Source organism: Sorex araneus, chromosome 3 (genome assembly GCF_027595985.1).
Source record: "Sorex araneus isolate mSorAra2 chromosome 3, mSorAra2.pri, whole genome shotgun sequence".
NCBI lineage: Eukaryota > Metazoa > Chordata > Mammalia > Eulipotyphla > Soricidae > Sorex > Sorex araneus.
This window is the reverse complement of record NC_073304.1, coordinates 207,964,424-207,985,748: the sequence shown is the minus strand read 5'-3', so window position 1 is coordinate 207,985,748 and position 21,325 is coordinate 207,964,424. Positions and strand designations below refer to the sequence as shown.

The 21,325-nt window shown below is 40.6% G+C and overlaps 1 protein-coding gene across 1 annotated transcript in view; it reads left to right on the top strand.

Annotated features, from left to right (window-relative positions):
* Positions 1 to 21,325, top strand: part of ANKFN1 (ankyrin repeat and fibronectin type III domain containing 1) — a 438,173-nt gene that overhangs the window by 141,812 nt on the left and 275,036 nt on the right. Inside the window, 1 exon segment of the mRNA XM_055133117.1 lies at positions 13,180 to 13,220. The gene's annotated coding sequence lies outside the window, so the exon portion shown is untranslated.

The following is a 21,325-nucleotide window of genomic DNA, read 5'->3' as shown; positions in this document are numbered from 1 at the left end:
AGCTTTCTGAAAACTCAGATTCTCAGGCTGCACCCACATAATTTATATCAGAAACTAAGTCATGGGACCCAGAAATCTAGATTTTTTTACAGACTCTCCAGGCTACTCAGCTAGATTGCTGCTTGAGAACCAAAGCTATGATGTAATCTGAACAATGTACCTTGTTAACTTGCATATTTATCTCAGGGGGCACTTGTCTCCAACAGATCCTCAAATGGTTCTCTTTAATGATGCAATGGCAGCTTGCATACATAGAAGGGAAATGTTCCTTTGCCATGTGTCTTCCCCCAAACTTGCCTTGCTTCAATTGTAAACTCTTCAGGTCTTGAGTGAATTATGCTACCTACATGAGTAGCAAGACTCCATCTCTGCAACATTCACCTCTGTGGCACTTGCAAGTGCCTTTAATATTTCATTGGTCTTTCTCATTCGCCACTCTTTTCAAACAAACTCAGATAGTTTAGAAACTGTAATGTGCTTCCTAACTTTGTAACTTTGCTCCATATCTTTTCTATATGTGGTACCACTACCCTTGGCTAACTCTACACCTTCCTTCCTTTTTATTTCTCTTTGCTTTCAGTTCCATCCATTTGTCTTTTTCATGATATTGTCAGGACTGGAGCAATAGCACAGGGGGTAGGGTGTTTGCCTTGCTTGCAGCAAACCAGGGTTCAACTTCTTCGTCCCTCTGGGAGAGCCCGGCAAACTACCAAGAGTATCCCACCTGCACAGCAGAACCTAACAAGCTCCCCGTGGCAAATTCAATATGCCAAAAACAGTAACAAATCTTACAATGGAGATGTTACTGGTGCCTGCTTGGGCAAATCGATAAACAATGGGATGATAGTGCTACAGTGCATGATATTATCAGAGTTTCTCCTTTGATATCCTCTTTACTAAGAGAACAAAGATATCAATTTCAGAAACAACCAGCAAATCCATAGTTCAAGAAATATTTTCTGTGTCCAGTTTTCCAAGTCAGATAATCTTAAATGCAGCCTGATCCATTTTATATGCAATCTGATCTATATGCAGCCTCATCCTGAATCATAAGATCTGATTCCATTTGAAACCCAACATAGCCAAACCTGACTCTTTTCCAGCAGGATCTCAACCCTTGAATTACTGATACTTGAGATTGGATAATTACTTATTGGGAGGTACTTTTTGTTCCTTGTAGGATGTTTAGCAGTGACAGGGTCTCCCATGATGCCCTGAGGATGCTGTAGGTCATGAAGGCTGGCTGCATCATTCTCCCTGAGCTATCTGTTGGAGGGCATGAGGCATACCATTTCTTATGGTACCCATGGAACTGCCTTTTCACTGCTTTAGCTGTTAACTTAGTCCTGATGAAATAACCCCTTAAATATTAAACATCTACTCTGATCTTGATCACCCCTCAGTCATGAGTAAATTTCATGTAGCCTTCATTGTGATTGCCCCTCCCCTATTCTCAATAGTTTCCCAATTGTATAGACTATGGGAATTTGTCTCTTTGTTTTCTTTTCTCCTTTAATTCCACCCTCCTTTCCTCTATTTCTTGAGTTTTTTGTTTATTTTGCTTGGGGGCCACACTCAGTGGTGCTCAGAGTTCTACTTCTGGGTTCATGCTCCCGGGTCGTTCCTGGCAATGCCTCGTGTGACCATGACAGGGATGAAAACCAGACCTCCAGCATATAACATATACACTAGCCCTTTGTTCTATCTCCTGTCCCCCTCCTCTGACTTTTAAAACCTCAATCATTTCTCTTTTCTAACTCCCAATTAAAAGAGCATTCGAAACATTTTTGGTCTGTATCTGTCAAACATAGTTCTAAAACCTTAACATTTCTACCGAAGGAATAAATTCTTAAATTCTATCATAGAGCCATCCTTTACTTTTTATTCCCTGCTACTAGCTCACAAATGCAAGACAAAACCCTGTATCTTAATCCAATCTCATTCTTCCTAGTTCTCTAAGCGAATCTATCCTAGAAGCAGTTGGAGACAATGATCTTTTAAATGCACTTCTGAGCTGAAGAGCTGTATGCCTGAAGATACTGGACCAGGGATCCCAATCTCTCTAACCATGATGTGGTTTGAGGTCACTTAAGTCAATATCATAATCAGATATGAATTTAGAAGTCATATCTTATTTAAGAAGTAAGCTTTATGAAAAAGCTTATTTGAGACCACTTGGCTGGGAGCCCCCTGTGGGTAAGCTCCATGAATCAGGAAATGAGTCCTCACACATCTACCTTGGAAGCCTACAGTTCCAAGCAAGATAAAAAGGCACCTAGTTGGATCAACCACGCTAGTGTTTCAGAGTCTGATGCTAAGTTTGAAGGCCCAAAAATGCTTATTCTAGTTTCCTCTACGCTACATGCTGGTTGATTTTGAAGGTTTTTTTTCTCTCTCTCTCTCTGTTTGCCTATTTGTGACCTAAGTCCAAGTAATCTACAGTTAGCCTCAGCAGCCCTTTGGCTTGCAGCTGTGGCCCCCCAAAGAAGTCAGAGCCAGAAGTCTGCACCTCCCCTGTGTACTGATGCATACTGTGGGGGCAGCACGAAGACCTGGATCTCCCTTAGCGCTTCTTCACCCTCCCAACATTTGCCTTTAACTTTAGGATTTCCAGATCATTCTCTCAGTGTTTGGGAACCAGAATTCTAATGCCATAGCTCTATTCTTTACTCTGTATCAAAGAACCAACTTTGTGGCCATCTAGGTAGTGTGTGATTGGTCCAAAATGCGTGAACCCTGAGAAGAACATCACAGAGGGAATCCAGACCTGCGCTTCCAGTTATTCTCTGTGGAGCGGAACAGTCTGGAGTCCTGTCAGACTCCCATTATGGGCCTGTCTGGTCCCAGACTGAGAGACTGGACCCCAGATTATATAACCTTTACCTAAGGCCTCACTGCAAGAGCCCCAAACTCCCGGCACACAAGAGCAGTGGCCAATAAGCCCCATCCTTGCACCCTTGAGTCTTGGCCAGCAGAGACAGGACACCCACTATCCCATAAGTCCGTCTCTTTCAAGACAAAAAAAGACAGGAGTGTAGAAGAGAAGATAGGTGTGGTCACATCCACAATTTCTTTTTCTTTACACTGAGGCTTTAGCTGTTCTCATCACCCCTTTGTTTAAAGGAAACTTTTGTATATGTGACATACTAGTTTCTATGTCTTCCATATAGGAACACCTTTATCCCTTCCAGGTTTCTAAAGTGTGTGTGGTATCGGGAGGGGTGGGACAAATATTAGTTTACAGAGGAGGAGATTGAGACTAAAGTAAATAATTGGGGATCTGGAATCTGCATTTCCTCTTATCCTATTTTCACTCCCCGACTCTCCTCTAGACTGGAGCGATAGCACAGTGGGTAGGGCATTTGCCTTGCACGCGGCTGACCCGGGTTCGATTCCTTCACCCCTCTCGGAGAGCCCAGCAAGCTACCGAGAGTATCTCGCCCACACGGCAGAGCCTGGCAAGCTACCCGTGGAGTATTCGATATGCCAAAAACAGTAACAAAAAGTCTCACAATGGAGACGTTAATGGTGCCTGCTTGAGCAAATTGATAAGCAACGGGATGACAGTGATACAGTGACTCTCCTCTAGGCTCTCAGACAAAACACTCACTAACCTTGCACAGGACTTTGTGGAGGCAGCTCTTTTTGCTGGCATCAATCTCCTGCTCTCCTTCAAGGAACTTTCCTATCCCAGCTTGCAAACCTCAGCTGAAACAGCTCCCTGATAAGCAGCCCTAGTAGGAGAACCATACCTTGTCAGTACCCTGTCTTGTCCATTCTTATGTGTGTTTGAACACAAACTCATCAAAATGCTACGGTTTTCATTTCCTCAGCGTAGAAAAGATACCGAGTAGGAACTTTTCTAAAATTCTGAGAGTGGATGTCTTGAGATGATAGAATTCTGGCGTGTTTTTCGTTTGGCTGGGTGTGCTGCTGTGGTGTGTTTGCCCACTTTTCTCTGTCTCTGTTTTCCAAAGTATTCAGTGATTCGAGTTGGAAACTCAATTGCTTGAAAGTTGGAAGCATTCCTGGGAGATGCTGAGATTGAGAGTGCCCATGGGTGGCTGGGGTGAAAGGATATAAGCTGGGTCACCTGTGGAAATCCCTCCCCTGCCATGGCAAAGAAGGGATTTGCCATGGCAGATCCCTTAATCTCATAATCATATGTTTATACCAGAGGAGTCCCCTGTAGGAAAAGTAGGAGGGAAGAGGAAGGCTGGGGGTTGCACGGTGGAGTGGGAAAAGAGGCAGAAGTGAACTTGGAAGAGCAGCCACTGATAAGCACACCGAAATGGGGTGCCACAACCATGTCAGGCAAGGAAAGATTAACTGATGGTCCAAAACAGCTGCTTGGGTTCAAGGCTTGGTGGCTCCTGTGCATGTGCATTTGTGCTCAGGAAATCAAAGCCATAGTGTCCCCCACGAGAGAGAGTGGGATGTGGGAAGGCCCCGTTTCCACTCAGGAGAAGAGAGAAATGCATGTGGGTTCTTTGCCTTAGAGCAGGTGTCCAGGAAGCACGATGAGCAGTTTAAGACAAGGAAGACAAGGAGGGTGGAAATCATGGGTGAACTCACAGAGGAGCATCTGGTGGCGACGGCAAAGAAGCAACCATGGCAAGTTCCTGGGGAGGTGAGGAGGCTTTTCACTTGGCCAGATGGGTGACAGCAGCAGGCAAAGAAGATCCGAAAGGCCAAAAGCTGGTGAGGGCTCCAGGCTCAGTCCCACGGGTCTGAACCTGACATTCACCAAGTTTCTTTGTTCATCTGGAACAAGCATTGCGTTTTTGTCCTGCGTCCCCCTAATTTTCTGGGTGGCCTTGAGCTCATGTATGTGTGCTGGGGGGGACAAGTATGGGGACTTAGGCTGCTTGGGAGACAGACTTCTGCTGCAGGGGAAGGGCTGAGGCTTATTCTTGGAAGTGCTGCGTTGTTGAAGAGTCAGTCTTAGCTGAGAATGTTGTTGCTATTGCAGAGAATTAAAAGAATGGGCAGGAAGTTTTCAGGGACTTTGGTGATAGGTGTGGTAACATTGTACCCCATGAAGCATGAAAACATTCACACTCTGGCAAACAAATGTTACCTTGGTAAATAAAAATAATTTTTTTCAAAAAGAAGTGGCCTGGTTCATGCTCTGCTTCATTTGGACTTTGAGCCACTGTTTTCGTGGTGGGAGAATTTTAGAGCAACATCAGTCAAGGCAACCTTTTGTGAGAGTGCGTTTCTGTGTGATTTTCAGCTCTCGCATATAGAAATCATTGGGAAAAAAAAAGTGACTTCAAAGGAAATGCCTCAATGAAATTGATAGTGGGATATGTAAACCCTGGCCATGGATCAGCTTTCGTATTACCTTTAGCAGATTTGAAAGACAGTTCTTTCCTTGCCAAAACTGATCTCTTTGACTCAGGAATCATTAAGTCTGAGAAATTATTTAATTAGTCCTGTCTTATTTGGACAGGAACCTGGGAGACAGGAGCGAATGCCATAGTATTTATCGATGATTGACAAATGATAGAAGATTGAAAAGAAAGTGTTGAAAGGTTAGAAAATATTCTAAGGCTGATAGTACTTTCAGGATCTCCTGGAGGAAAATTTGTGGTGTGAGTTCAGCCTTAAGATATTCTTAGGCTGTAATGGAGGTGGGATTGGTGTTTGAGTATCAAATGTAATCAAATATTGTGAACTACCTTATGCACTGTAGCACTGTAGCACTGTTGTCCTGCTGTTCATCGATTTGCTCGAGCGAGCACCAGTAACATCTCCATCGTCAGACTTGTTGTTACTGTTTTTGGCATATCGAATACACCAAGGTAGCTTGCCAGGCTCTGCCATGAGGGCAGAATACTCTCAGTAGCTTGCCAGGCTCTCTGAGAGGGACAGAGGAATCGAACCCAGGTCGACCGCATGCAAGGCAAACGCCCTACTCACTGTGCTATTGCTCCAGTCTAAAATAAAAGAAAATTTAAATAGATATTCTTAGGGTGAACCTTTAGTTACATCATTTTAACCCTGTTGTGTTATTCTGGCAGAGTTCATGCCTCACTGTGGCTTGTGTAGAGATTGATGGTCATTGTAGAAGCTAGTGTCAGTTCATGGGGGTGGAGTGGGCTAGGGTGGGGTGTGGTGGTGTCCTGGTAGTGTGCTGTGCTAGAGAAGCACAGAACTGGGAACAGCAAGATCATGTCTTGTTCTAAGAAAAAAGGCCTCTATACTACATTCTGCCAAGTGCAACCTACAAAGTCTGTCTGGCCTCCTACCCAAATCACGTGTCACTGCTGCCTCACACCACCAACCCTCTTTTCATAATCATTTCCTCTGTTCCTCTCTCTCTCTCTTCCCTTTGTTTATCTCTCTCCATCCCTCCCCTTTCTCTCTTCCTCTCTCCCTTCTTCTCACATGTCCTCCCTCTTCTCTCATCTATATACCTCCTTCTTATTTTCATCTACCTACCAAGCTTTTTTTCCCTCTCTCCAGGTTCTCAACATTTGCATCTGGGTTCATTCAAGAGCTCCTAAGGGGGGCAGGAGCAAGAGTACAATGGATAGAATGTTTGCCTTGCAAGCCACTGACCTGGGTTTGATCCCCTGGACCCTGCCAGGAGTGATCCCTAAGAACAGAACCAAGAATAAGCCCTGAGCAACATTGGGTGTGGGAGAAAAAAATAATAAAGGAAGAAAATAATAAAGAAAAAATAATAAAAAAATAATAAAGAAAAAATTCAAAGGAAGAACTCCTCTGAATCTCTCTTCCTTTCTCAAAGTGCCCATACTGCCAGTCCTTTGCTGCCAGGCAGTGACTTGGAAAGAGCCAACCTGTTCATGTCTATCCCCTATTTTAGAAACTTTCAAAGACCTTTCTTGACCTTCACAGTAAAATTCAGCTCTTTACCTGGAACAGCTAGTGTGACTGACTCTTGCGGGTTTCTGTCTTAGCCTCTGGTCATGATTCTTATGTAGAGTTCTCCCACTTGGCTATTTTGAGCTATTTGGTGGCACCTGGGCTCATGTCCTGCCTCTGTGTTTCTACAGAAGCTGTTTGGAGACTGAAAGTGTCCTTGTCGCCTCTTGTAGCTCATGCCTATCTACTTGGAGCCTCGTTTTTCTCCTAAGTCAGTGTCACACAGGCCTTCCTCCAAGTATGGAAGTATTCTCTAATCACACACATTTGGGATGACCCCTCCTGGAATTTATAATATTAGAATATTTAAATATTCTTCTTTTTGCCACAAACTCATCCCACCCTTCTCTGGGAAAGTTTACCTTAATCTGATTGAGAAAGAGCCTTCCCTGCTCCTGCAAGGCTCCAGATCTTACTGCCATGGTTTCTGCCAATGTCACTGTGAATTTGAAGTCATTTTCTCATAGGTCGCTCAAGCCTTTGTTCTAGCAGCAAGGGAAAGGAAGAGAGATTCAGAGGGGCTCTTCTTTTTCTTCTTTTCTTTCTCCCACACCCAGTAGTGTTCAGGGCTTCTGTTGTCTATGTCTGACACCTAGAACTCATTTTAAGTCCATGATAGATATTGATAGATAAAAGCAGAATGGCTTCAAAACTGCCATCTACTTTATTGATATTGATAATTGGCATATTCTTTGGCAGCCAAGTTATTTTGTCAAAAGTGCCCGGTATCTGAGTTAGCATACAATTCATAGCGTCATAGGCACTCAGCCTATAGATCATCCAAATTTCCTGATATCTTTAGCCTTGAGATGACTGTGTTTGGCAAGTCAATTTGGCTTCATAGTGGAAATTGTTTATGGCTCTGGTAGTTATGTTTGGATTTGTTATTGTTGCTTTCTTTTTTTGTTAAGAAACTATAACCAAATAAAATATCATTTTGCATTTAACTAGAAGAGATCTGACACCCTAAGTTTTTCAGAGCCATTTTGAGAACTTGGAACGTATCGCCCCACCATTTGCAGACCTTACTGCTTAGGAGAACCCAGAAGTCTACCTGCATATGTGCTAAGTAGCCCCTTTTTTAGGGGTCAGGAGATCTGGGTATGTTCATGCAAGTGACACTGGGGGGAAAAACTATGCAAAGCACTCAAAGTGATCCAGCACTTTCCAGGTGCTAAAACAGCAAATCAGAACAGGGAGTTCTGGGTGAACATCTTTAAAGGAAGAGATAAAAAATAACCCTAAAAGAAAAAGAATTGAAGTTCCTAGAGGGGCTAGTGGAGTGATTATAAACAAGCAATCTGAGAAAAGGAACGGGTTCTTGGAACTCAAAAACATTACTGAAAATGGAATTAAAGATCTTGAAATTTAGACAGAAGAATTATCACAAAGAGAAGACTCAAAGAAAAAGAAGTCATAAGAATAAAATAGAAGACACAATCTAGAAGACATATTATGGTGTTAGTGGATTGTGACTGATTCAACTTTCTTGAAGAGTAATTTGGACTCACGATCTAATATTAAGCTGTATAAACCCTATTATAAGGTACTTGCAATTCTAAGAACTTCCCTACACTAAAAGAGCATAGATTTAAACACAAATGTTCCAAATGTTTTCTCATTGCAAGTTCATCGAAATAGGGGGTAAAAATCACAAGAAAGTTAAATTTTCATCAATATGGGATTGGTTAAATAAATTAGGCATGTCCACAAATAGATTCCCATTTGCCCACTAAAAAATGAGACCTATTTATACCTACTTGGAATGTATGTCCATAAAATACTATTGAAAGAATAAAAGCATAGAATGGAGAACTAAATAGGATGGCTTTGTTTTTGTTGAAAATAGTAACAGTATATGTATATATATAAAGGTTTATGTATATATGGATGTTCATAAGCATAAAACCATTTGGAATGATACCCTCACACACTATTGACAGTAATTACCCCTGGGAAATGGGGTTGTTGTAGGGGGCAAGGCATTCACTCCTTTTATTTCAAATAAATCTCTGAGGTTGTGAACTTTTTTTAACCTCATTTTAGTGTTCTTTGTATTTTCCAAATTTTCTGTAATAAAAGTTGCTTATTTAATTAAAGTTTTAACTGTTGAAAACTAGAAAGAAATTAAAACACACAGAAAACTTTCAATATAAACATAGTTAGGAAATGTAGGGTTTACTATGCTCTCAGCAAAGGCACATTGTCAAGACTAGGGAATTTTTTAAAAAGGGCTGAGATGTGACTCAGTGGGATAGCCCTTGTCTTCCATGGGTTTGGTTTACTATCCACAGACCCCCCCACAAATACACACACATGCATATATATATACATATATATACATATATACATACATATATAAAGAGAGAATTGGAAATGTTTATAAAATTCTTAAAACATTAGTGGCCAAAATATAAAAAAAAATTTTAACTACTGTGAACAAAGTTATGAACAATCAAGAAAAAACAGCCTCTACAGCTTTTCAAATAAGAGCCCACTTCAGAGTTATTAAACCCAAAGTTAGACCTCTGACAGGTTATAGTTGTCACGTGGTAATACTTTTAAGGGATGTTTTGACTTACAGCAGTTCAAATGGCTGTTCTTTGTCCAGAAAATTTTCAATTTGGACTTAAAATGATATTATATATATATACATATATATATATATATACACACACACATTGTTTTCTTTGTGAATTTGTTTGTCATTTGGCATTTGTGTTGTTTCCCAACACTGGTTCTAGTAAATAGTGCAGTAGTGTACATAGGTGTACATGTAATCTGTCTTTTTCAAATGAGTGTTGACTTTACAGTATAGAGCCTAGCCTGAAGGGAGGCTAGCCTGATCGGCCATAGGAACCAGAACTAGAAGTTATGATAGATTGATGATGCATAGAATCCTTATGTCTGAATCCACTGACCTATCAATGAGTGGCTCTAGAACCCGCCACAGTGGATGATCCTCATGGCTATGATAGTGCAGGGACTTGTTTCCTCACAAGGGAACCAAAGAAGGTATCTGGGAACTTTGGAAAAGATCTGTTTCATGTGGACCTACCAACTGAATGTTGTCATACATACCGTGACCTGGAGATAGTGCCCCGCTGGCCTCACATGTCCTCTGAGGGTGATCAAGACCTTGAATGTCCTATGAAGTGTAGGTATGAGACAGGTCAAAGAACCAAGGTGGATCTGGAATGACCCTGAAGCAGTAACAAGAGAGGCTAGACTTCCATAACCAAAGTAATCTGGGATTGATGTCAGAAGAGCCCCCATGCATGGTTCCTGGAAGATGCCTGTGAGATAGAAGAATGAAGTGTGTGCAAATGAGGGTGAACTGGAGCTTTGATCACACTCTCCCTTAAAAGACCAGTTTCTTTTATCCCAGCCCCCTGAGCATCATGATTCTCCTTTGCATGATGTGTTCCATACTTCACTTTCCATGGATCTCCGCTTGCTCTCATTAACTCCTCTCATAGGGATAAGCATAGGACCTGCTAACAGCTGCTATGAGGAATATATGAATTCTCATACAAAAAAAGTTAGGAGAACTCCTGATGCAGGAAGCCCTCCGAAATGCTAGCTGTTTCTATTATTAAATGATTTGTTCCCCTGAAGATATTGTCCCAATTCCTCTTCAGTTAGGTGTTACAATTTTTTTCTGTTTACATCAGCTCATTGAAGACCTTCTTTCCTTCTCACTGACCCCCACTGTCATTGTGCATCATTATTCTGTGATCCCTCTCACCAGTTTCATTGCCTCGCCAACCAGACAGATAGTACCTGAAGGGTATTATTAGCACAATGTAATATTAGCACAGTGTTCAGAACACACCAGGAACACAATAAAAGCATAGGATATTAGTTAATCAATAATTTCAAGAACTCTCTCCTTTAAGAATTCAGGGTTTTCTTTTTCTAATGTGGAAATAATCTAAGAAAAAGATCATGCATGTTTTTATGTCCCTTTATGGTCTGTAAAACTTCACTATCACAGTATATTTTTTATTGCTTTATTTATTTTGAAACCCCCCAAAATATGAACAGTACCATACCACTGGACTAAAGCGATAGCACAGTGGGTAGGGCGTTTGCCTTGCATGTGGCTGACCTGGGTTAGATTCCTCTATCCCTCTCGGAGAGCCCAGCAAGCTACTGAGAGTATCCTGGCCACATGGCAGAGCCTGGCAAGCTACCAGTGGCATATTTGATATGCCCAAAACAGTAACAATAAGTCTCAAAATGGAGATGTTACTGGTGCCTGCTCAAGCAAATCGATGAACAATGGGATGACAGTGCTACAGTGCTACGATATGACTAGACAGATTCTTACAACAGAATTAAGGATGATGTTGAATTATTTTTTAAAGTAATCAATAGTGTTTCTGTGAAACTATTGTCCAAACTAAGATCTCTTATCCAATGAATCCATAAAGTAACAGACAAACAGTTTTCTTTGTTAATACCTTTGTAGCTAAAGAAGAATCTGCTAGCTGAGGCAAAAACTTTTCTTGGTAGGTGAGAGCATTCGAACTATGTTTCCTAGCAACGAGGTCCTCAAAGGAACTGAAGGTAGACAATTCAGAGGAATTTTCAGCAGTATTTTTTGCACGGAGAGGAAAAAATGGGGAGAATGTATGTCAGATGGTGGTCAGAGCAATGTCATGAATCTAGATGATATCTTGTGGAGTCAAGCATAGAGGACCCAAATTAAAAATTCAGAGTGCTAGAAATGTGTCTAGTATGTGTTTTTAATAAAAACCTCTGGGAAAGGAATTAATCCTGTCTTTCATGGACCTAGCAGTTCCATAATTTTCATAATGTGTCCATCTATGACTCCCCACTCACTTCTTAACCATCTCCATGGAAGGTACATGAGGAATTAGGTGGCTTGCTAGAACCTTGAGTAATTGCCCAATGTGGCTATTAAGCATGTTGAAGTTATACTTGGCAGTTGGAAGGGTAAGGGTTGGAGTAATGCAGTCTGGGAGAGAAAAGTAAGGCAGTGATACAGTTTTAACTGCCAAGAGTAGAGATATTTCACCAAAGTAAGGCTCTTTTCACATCATCACATCTCCATAGCTCCACGTCAATGGATGATCTTCTTAATGGAACTTTCCAAATTAGCTTTTTGATAATAATAGTAACACCACAAATTAGCATATTTAGCATCCCTAGTATGGATCAGGTTTAAGTGACTTATATGTATTATTCTATTGTACCATTACAACCATTCTTTGCCATAATTATTTTTATCAATCCCAGAATATTGAATCAATATTCCAGAGTCACCCTATTACTAAAAATGGCAGAATTGGGAAAAATATTTCTCACCAAGCCAACTGGTCTGATATACTTAGATCAACGTGTGTGAACATGGCAAAATTTTGTGTAGATCTCAGGACATCTTACAGGACTTGAGTCCTCAGTCTTGGGGATGACCTGGAACCACTTGAATCTCAGAATACAATTTGTTTACAACACGAGGTCCATCCCCATGTTCATCACCACTCCCAGTTAAACAGTAAACCAATCTGAAAACTATCCCTTTGATAGATCCTCAAACAGAGCCAAAAGAAAAATGGATTGGAAACTAGCTGAATTGTTTGGTGGGCTGCCACATGCAACAAATTGCCTGCATAACTGGCAAACTCCTTCCAGACAGGCAGTCTAATTGGTGCCCTCTTTTCATTGCCATCTTGAAAAAAAACTGGCATTGCTTTGAAATACCCCATCCCCCCCCTGCCCTCCCCCTCCCTGCAAAAGCTTTTTCATTTCTTGGAAAAGAAAACTATCCACTTATCCCAATAATAAGCACGAATTGAGTAAAATCATCATTTTTCAGGAGGAGTCACATTTAATGGAACAATGTGTCAGAACTGGACCTACAAGAACAAGTACAATGTCAGCACGCACCAGAAGCCGAAGGCTGATTGATGAGTCTAAGCCACTGAAGTTAGACTCTTCATATGTCTTTGCACGACGCACAGACCTGTGAGACACTAGGGAGAAAAAGTGAGCATTAAACAGTCTTGAACTGATGGGCTATTTATAGGGGCAGGGCACTGAGCAAGCACAGAGGTAAGACAATGTATCTAAGAGAGTGTGTGTGCGCCATCGCTTGTGTTTTCCAAAGAGTGTCACAGAAAATATTTTCTCATCTTATTCTTTTCATCTGATCAGCGAGAGGCTATACTTTTCAAGGCAGTTCAATGTCTTTTTCACTTTGATTGGGTAATAAGACATTTCTAACACGCTTTTTATTATTATTTCTCTTTGTTTCAGAAACTACCCCTGAAGGACAGGCATTCCACTTGCAGCAAAATGTAAGTACAGTTCCTTCTTCACATGGTATCTAATTTTCAGCTGTGATACCTAAAAGCTTCTTGTCTTTAAGGCACCCGTCTCACTACAGTTTAAAATCTGACTCAAACAGTGCAATCATAGTTGTGTGTGTGTGTGTGTGTGTGCACATGCGCGCCCTCCCACCCTACCCCACCAAGACATTTCAAACTATTGATTTGTAAAGCGCTATGAAGCATTTTATAAAGTGTTGGAGGTGCAGAATGGATCTGTATTGTATATAAAAAGCTAAAAATATAGGTGATATTCTTCTAGTTGTTCTGATCTTGTGGCAACAAGCATTTGAATAGTCTTTTAAAATGGCTGCTAATTTATTACTTTTCTTCCCGTTGCTTCTCACAGTCACAGACTGTTTCATATTTAACAGCATTTGTAGTTATCTTAATAATTCCTTCCTGGAAGGACTGCATTGCTCTGTAAAATCAGTGTTCTTTCTAGGATGAATCTCTTTTATATTATGTTTCTTTCCTCGTGGTACTCCTAGTGTTTATATGAAAATTACAAACCTCCCTCTATTCTCAAAGACCAAGTAAAGTTACATACCAGGGCATTCTCTGAATGTTTTAGAGTTTTGCTTTGGGGAATTTGGATGTGATTTTTTTCATTTTTATTACATAATTATTGTGATTTTGACCCTCTAGAAATGAAATTTTCATCTGTCTCTGGAATAACTTGATAATATCCAAGTTTATAAAATCATGAGCTATATATGGATCCAATATAAAGACACCAGCTATTAAAAAAAACCTTAAAAGATAGTGAATGGTTTGCTACTGTGGATCGATAAATCAGACACCTTCAGGTAGAAACCTAAACCAAGGATTGTCATCAACTCTCAGCTCCTGATTTATACAGAATTTCCAATGGAAGATGTAGCTCAGCAACTACTGAAACATTTAGTTGGACATTCTTGAACACAGAACTTTCTAAATGATTCTTGGCACATGTATGCACAGATAGCTAGCTGAGATAGAAAATCCATACACTACAATTTCTTTTTTGAATCATTCCATTCCAGAGCGAACTATGTAGACAGCTGAATTGTGAAAGATCTAAGCTTTACTTATTTCCTTGGATAATTTTCTTGTTTGCTCTAATAAACTGATCTCACTGCTATTCCCTAAATAGTCAAACATTTGCACAACTGATATTCACCCTCAAAGTCATTCAAAGTTTGTGTCAATGTATTATGCATTCACTGTAATTTCTTAAAATGTCAATCTCTATGTTACATTTTTTGGTCTTCAATGCATTATCAAGATACATGGTTGTCATGAATGTTAGCTGCTTTTTCCAATAATCATTTTAGACATCATGAGTATTTTATTTGTTCAAATGAATATACTTTTTGCTGTACTGTTTCTTTGGATCACAGAAACTGTTCACAGGAAATCCCCTGAGTTCATGTTCCTACATATTCCTTATTGATAGCTACTTATCACATGGTTTCTGCTTCTCTAACGATTTTCCATGATTTTATGCGAAATGCTAAAATATACTTAGTATATGTTTACGGTTAAAATTCAATGAAGAGCACTCTAAGGCAACATTTTAAGTCATTATATGTAAATAGAAAAATACAAACACAGATGACAGTTTAGCTGCTCTATTTATCCAAATTTCAGTTGAATTTATGTGGGGAGCTGAGCTAGACAAAGTGCATAATGGCCTATTTTATTAGGAAGTATGCTGAGAAGTAAACTCAGTATAGGACTGCTCACCTTCACAGCTCTCCATGTGATCTCTGAGCATAGGGCTCAAAGTTGGTCTTGCCTTATGGAGTCATGGGAACAGATTGAGATCACTGAATGATTATAACTTGGTTTATTTTGGCACCCAAGCTTGATAAGCCTTTCAGGAATTGGCATTGTACATTAATAATGATGGTACTGTACAACCACTACAAAAGGCATAATCAGCACTCCATTCACATAAGGCTTTCATGAATGCCAGGGAAGTTTTCCACATAAAGAACTTGGAAATATAGGGGGGACATGTAAAATCCCAGTCCATCATGGAGGGTCACTGTCACTGTCATTATCGTCACGTTATTCATTGACTTGCTGGAGCAGGCACCAGTAACATCTCCATTGTGAGACTTGTTGTTACTGTTTTTGGCATATTGACTATGCCACTGGTAGCTTTCCAGGCTTTGCTGTGTGGGCAGGATACTCTCAGTAGCTTGCTGGACCCTCCGAGAGGAACAGAGGAATCGAACCCGGGTCAGCTTCGTGCAAGGCAAAGGCCCTACCCGCTGCCTAAGCCAAATTAGGACTGTGTGGTAGGACAAAGAAAGGGGGTGATTGATGGACAGAATTCAGAAGTTAAAACCTGAAGGCTCGTGCTTGAATCTCAAATCACTTCTCAGGTACGGTTTGATTTCAAGAATGCTAGCTAACTCTTCAGTTTCTAAACAGCCTTATTATGAAGGTGTGTGTGTGTGTGTGTGTGTGTGTGTGTGTGTGTGTGTGTGTTTGGGGGGTTTGGGTGAGGTGGGTGGAGGTTGTTGTGATAATTATATAAGATAATGCTTTGTCCTTTTAAGACATCTTTTCAGATTATTGGCAGCGGTCTCTTTCAGCCAGAGATCCTGGTATTATAGCAGGCGCTCAGATTCCTTTCTTCAAGCAGTCAAAATTGAACGCAGGGGATTGGAGCTCAAATGGCTGAACTTGGAATATATTTTATTTGAGAGATGGGAAAGGAAGAAAAAAGAAAGCAAGAAAAATTTCAAATTATAGAAGGGGTCTTCTTAAACAGGATTCCATAGAAAAGGAGAGATCTTCCTCCATTTTAACAAAGCAGAGGTGGGACAGGGGGGAGTGAGCATTTATCACTGAGTTTACAGAAGATGGGCTTTAAAACAGTGTAGGATGTTGAGAAGCTCAACTTCTGGTGTCTGGTCATCTTGGTTATTTGATCACGTAGGTTATCAGGCAGAGTCTGGGTTATCCAGGTGATTAGGCACCACCTAGGCCCACCTTTGTGACATTTCATACCAATAATTCCTTTTGTTGGGGCGAGATTCCTAATCTCATCCCTCCTACTCCCCTTTTGTTACTATTACTGCACTTTGGAGTCAAATTTGGAGCCTTAAAACCAGTACAACTAGAATAGAAGTACTACTATAAAATACTAATACAATCGAAGTAAATAGAACAGCATGGGCCAAATGAGTCCCCTACAAAGACTCACATTCACTAAAAAAAAAAAAAAAAAAAAAAAAAAAAAAAACCTCTTCATATCCTATAGGCCCACTGCCACTGGTAGAAGAGAAATGTCTTCTGGGTGGTAGGGGTGAGAAAGTTGCCAAACAAACCTGAATTACCCAGAGGCCTGTAAAATGCGCAATTGCTTTTTAAGAGGCATGGTGATATTGTGTGTTCCTTTCGATTTTTTGGCAGTAACCATTTTCTGCAATTTGTGGTTTTGCAATTTCTCTTTCACAGACAACGCTCTGGCTCTCGTTCAATGCCCCACTGGTTGGCGCGGGGTGGTGGTGGGGGGTGAGGAGGAGCGGGAGGCGAGAGATTCCCCTGGGCTCTGACCACTCCAGAAAAAGAAGGAAACGTTAATGAAATAAGTCAGAAAGAATGCTGGAGACGAGTGGGAGTCTGCGGGTTAGTGGGGAAGAAATAACCTTTAATAAATTGGGCTGTGTGTTTGGGACTTTATCTAGGGCTTTCATCAACGAGACAAAAGGCTGCTCTTTTTGACTCTCTCCTGAACTTTGCTGCTAGGATTGCCTTCTCACTTTCCTTTTTTTTCTGTGTCTGAGAAGCCTAGCACAGTCTCCTTGGCTTCCTTGAGCCTCTTATGCCCTCGGTGAGATACTCTTTAAATATTCTATGTCTAAGTGTCTGCTTGTACTGTGATTACCATGCTTCAAAATGTTCCCCTCTTTTCTTTGCCTTTTCTTTCTCCCCACCAAGGCTGTGATGCTCTTTGTAGAGGGAAGGAGAAGGCCAAGGCCTGCCTACAGAGCTGCACATGGATGTAGCGTTTATCAAGGCAAGAGTATTTTGTTCTCTTTCTATTCATCCCCTCTACTTAGGCTTCTCTGACCTCTGTTTGCTTTTTTTTTCATGGCTGTTCTGTACTGATGCAGGGAAGCTGCATCCAGCAAAATCCATGTATTTCTTCTCAGTTCATTTCTTTTATTTCAAAATAGATTCCTGGGGCTTACGACTTTCTATGCATGGCAACAATTGTGCAAGTAATTTATCAGTACTTCTTCCATTTTTTTATTCAATGCATGCCCTGCTCTTTCTCTTCTAAAAGGAATAGGAAAAAGGTTTATTATTCATATGTTAATTGTACAGTTTTCACGTGCTTGGGGGAAAATAATCTTTGTGTGGGTGGGGTGTGTGTGTGTAAAGGTTTAGGAAGTTATTTTTGTTATGCCATTCTAACACATGGAATTTATCTTAATTTCCAAGCTAACGTCAACAGTTCATCCCAAGCAGTGCTCCTCACAACACATCCTCTAGGAACTCTTTCCTGGGTCCCTGGAAATCCACTGTGCTTGAATTGCTCAACACTTCAGACTTTTTTTTTTTTGTAGTGAGATCACCGTAGTTCATTTCAGATAGTTTTGTTTTCTGAAGTAACTAGAAGTTGATGCCTTCCAATCATCCATATATCTTGGAATCTGAATCTGTATACTTTGTGAGTGAGTTGTCTTTATCCAGGCTAAGCATCCTAAATATTCCTCTGTTCTGTAACTCATTCTTATGACTTGGTTCAGTGATTCTTTGATTCTTCCACCCTTTCGCCCCACATCCAGTCTTCCTCTTATCTTCCTCTTAAAAGTTACTATCTAACTAAAAAGGAATACTGTCAAGGATAGCAGACCATTTTAGAGCAGAAAGGAAGGGAGGAAAGGAAGGCAGGAAGGAAGGAAGGCAGGAAGGAAGGAAGGAAGGAAGGAAGGAAGGAAGGAAGGAAGGAAGGAAGGAAGGAAGGAAGGAAGGAAGGAAGGAAGGAGAGAGGAAGGAAGGAAGGAAGGAAGGAAGGAAGGAAGGAAGGAAGGAAGGAAGGAAGGAAGGAAGGAAGGAAGGAAGGAAGGAAGGAAGGAGAGAGGAAGGAAGGAAGGAAGGAAGGAAGGAAGGAAGGAAGGAAGGAAGGAAGGAAGGAAGGAAGGAAGGAAGGAAGGAAGGAAGGAAGGAAGGAAGGAAGGAAGGAAGGAAAAGGGGAGAAAGAACAGATTTCCCTGTTCTTATATGTATGCACAATGAATACCACACAGATTTTTACATTTATTCATATGACTTTTAGCAGTTTTAGAATAGTAGAAGAAATTGTCAGGATCTATTCAAAACTAAATTGTTCCAAATCCTTTTTCAGTATTAGGATATCTTCAATTTGTCTCTTGACTTCATTCAAGAGGTATATAAAATACCATAAGTATCTGTATTTTAAGTGCGTCAAAGGTTGAATCACGTTTTATCCATCATTCTTTGTCCTAAAGTGTCTGTGACACCACATACAACGTAAATGTTTTTATGAAATCTGTCAGCAAAATCAGTTTCAGTCAACTTTCCAACACTATGCCAGAAAGCAATCTTTGGATTGATATTGGTGCCCTTTAGAAAGTAAGGACAAGATGACTTTTGCACTATATTATTAATATCTAGTGATTTTGTAGGGTTATATAGTGCACTAACTGTGTGACCTTCAGGACTAGATTGCCTGAATTCTAATATTACTAGACAGTATGTTTGGGAGCAAGTCATCCACCTCTCCAGGTCTGTTTCCTGATATGTAAAATAGGGAAAATAAAATTACTGTTTGCCTCTTAAAACTATTGTGATAAGTGACTGATAATTCATGTTAAGAATATAGAACAACTCTTGAGAGTATAAAAACAATAACTTATAGTAATAGTTATGCTATTGCTTTGTTGCTGCTCTCAGAATTTGTTAGTATAACCATCCTGTCCTAAGAGAAGTAGGGCAAGTTTGGCTTCATTTGTTTACAGTGAACCCAGATTAGCTCAAAAATAATGATTTTTTTATGAAACACTATATAACTTGAATGTAATTCAGTGACTTGAGGGCTCCTTTTAGTTCATATAAGAAACACAAATATCAGCAAATTTTAAATATCTTTTTTTACTAAAATTCCTCATGATAATAGTTAAACTTTAAAACAAGATAGTAGGGATTGGGATGATAGGACAGTGGATAGGGCATGTGACTTGCTTGGTGGCTGTCCTGGGGTTGATTCTTGGCATCTCATATGGTCCCCCAAGCACTCTAGGAGTGATTCCTGAGCTCAAAGCCAAGAGTAAGTCTTGAGAATTACTGGGTGTGGTCCAAAAAAAGTCACCTCGAATAAAAATAAAATAATAAATGTTTACCTTTCTCTCCCTACTGTTCAGTATAACTAAATCCTAGCTCATGTGTCTTTTTCCAACACTTACCCCTTCTCTCCTAATCATGTCAGTTTTCTCAAAGTTACTATTTAACAAATTATTTAATAATTATTTAATAAATTATTCTTCTATCAGCTTCTGTCTCCAACTCCTTATTTTGTGTTACTGTTCTTCATTATCTAAGAATAATATGAGTGCATTAATTAATATGACTTAGTTCCTTATATTACAATTTACTCATTTATTTCTACGCTTGTGTGTTGACAAAATGTGTGTTTGTGCACTCTCTGTGTGTGTCCATTGGCCATGAACAGCTTCCCCACCCAGGCCTGCAGTCGCAGGCAGCAAATGCATGAAGCAGGGAACAGGGCCGCCAACCTGCTTGGTGATCAGTTGCCATTTATTCCAGCCTTGGTCCCACCATTTATTCCGTTCTCCCTGTATGCCTATTCCAATCTTACTGTGTTAGGACCCACTTAGCCGGAGAACTGCCATGACAGGCTCTGAGTAACTTAGGCCTCTTCCAGGAACAAGAAAAGTAGGAAAACCAGATGCTTTTTTCAAAAATTACATCCCCGGAATAAGATTAGGTCTCTGGAATGCAACTGTTAGGGAGTTGGCTGGATGTTGCAGGCCAAAAGAACAACAACAAATATATGTATTCTTGCTGAGTAATGCTTACTTGCTAAAATGAAAGTATAAGAACTTGCTGAATTTAGTGCTCTGGGGCCCTGTTGAAGCCCGCTGTGCCAGGTAGATGCTTGGACCCCAGCTAGCTGGAACAATAAACCTCACTATTGATTTGCATTATCGGCTCTATTCTCTGTCCTTGAGGGGTGGTCAACTATGGACTCTAACAATTGCATGCCCCATTCCAGTCTCACACTGCCCCTCATTCCTGTCTCCTTTCCCCTCTGTTAGTCTCCCCCTGCCCAGTCTGGAAGCCTTAGTCATCGACCCAGTCCCTGGAGTTCGGGGTAGCAAATATACACTGTTGAGATAGCACAATCGATATATGTAAAGCTCTTCCTTCCAGGGGAAGCGTCTTCTAAGACAAAGATCTTATCCCACTAGGAGATCCTCATAAGGGCGAAATTCCATCAAGGGGCATATTTCTCCTTTCCTTAGTCCAAATAACCATTTAAACAGTCATCTTAAATTTACTCTTAATAATCTTTCTAGTCATTTTGTACGGACACAGTAAGAGATATATTATTAAGCTTAGAGTGGCTCTCCTAGGGACATCTTGCTATAGATTCCAGACTACAGTCCTCAGACCAGGTTAGTCTTTCTTAATCCCAGCAGTACCCTTGTACATTCACTTCTCTTTAGGTCATGACAGAATTTGTCCATGATAGTGCTTTTAACTTATTATAAGTTTTATGGTGCTTGGCCTGTCCCTTTTCGGTGCCAGGGTCGCTCACAGCTGGCCCTAGGCCCACCCAAGTCCCTTTATTTGGACCCTGCTTTGGGGGTGCTAGGAACTAAGGGCAACTGAGACTTAAGTTGAGTAAATATTACAGATGCCCAGGAGTAAACATTCTTCTGATTCAGTTAACTCCCAAGTTACAAAAGCATAGCATTAATGGTCTTCCTGTGTCTATACAAAAAGGATAGTGGTCTAAAGCAAACTACACAAAGGACATAAGGGAAAGACAATAGCAATGTTTCACTTACAAATACAAAATCCCG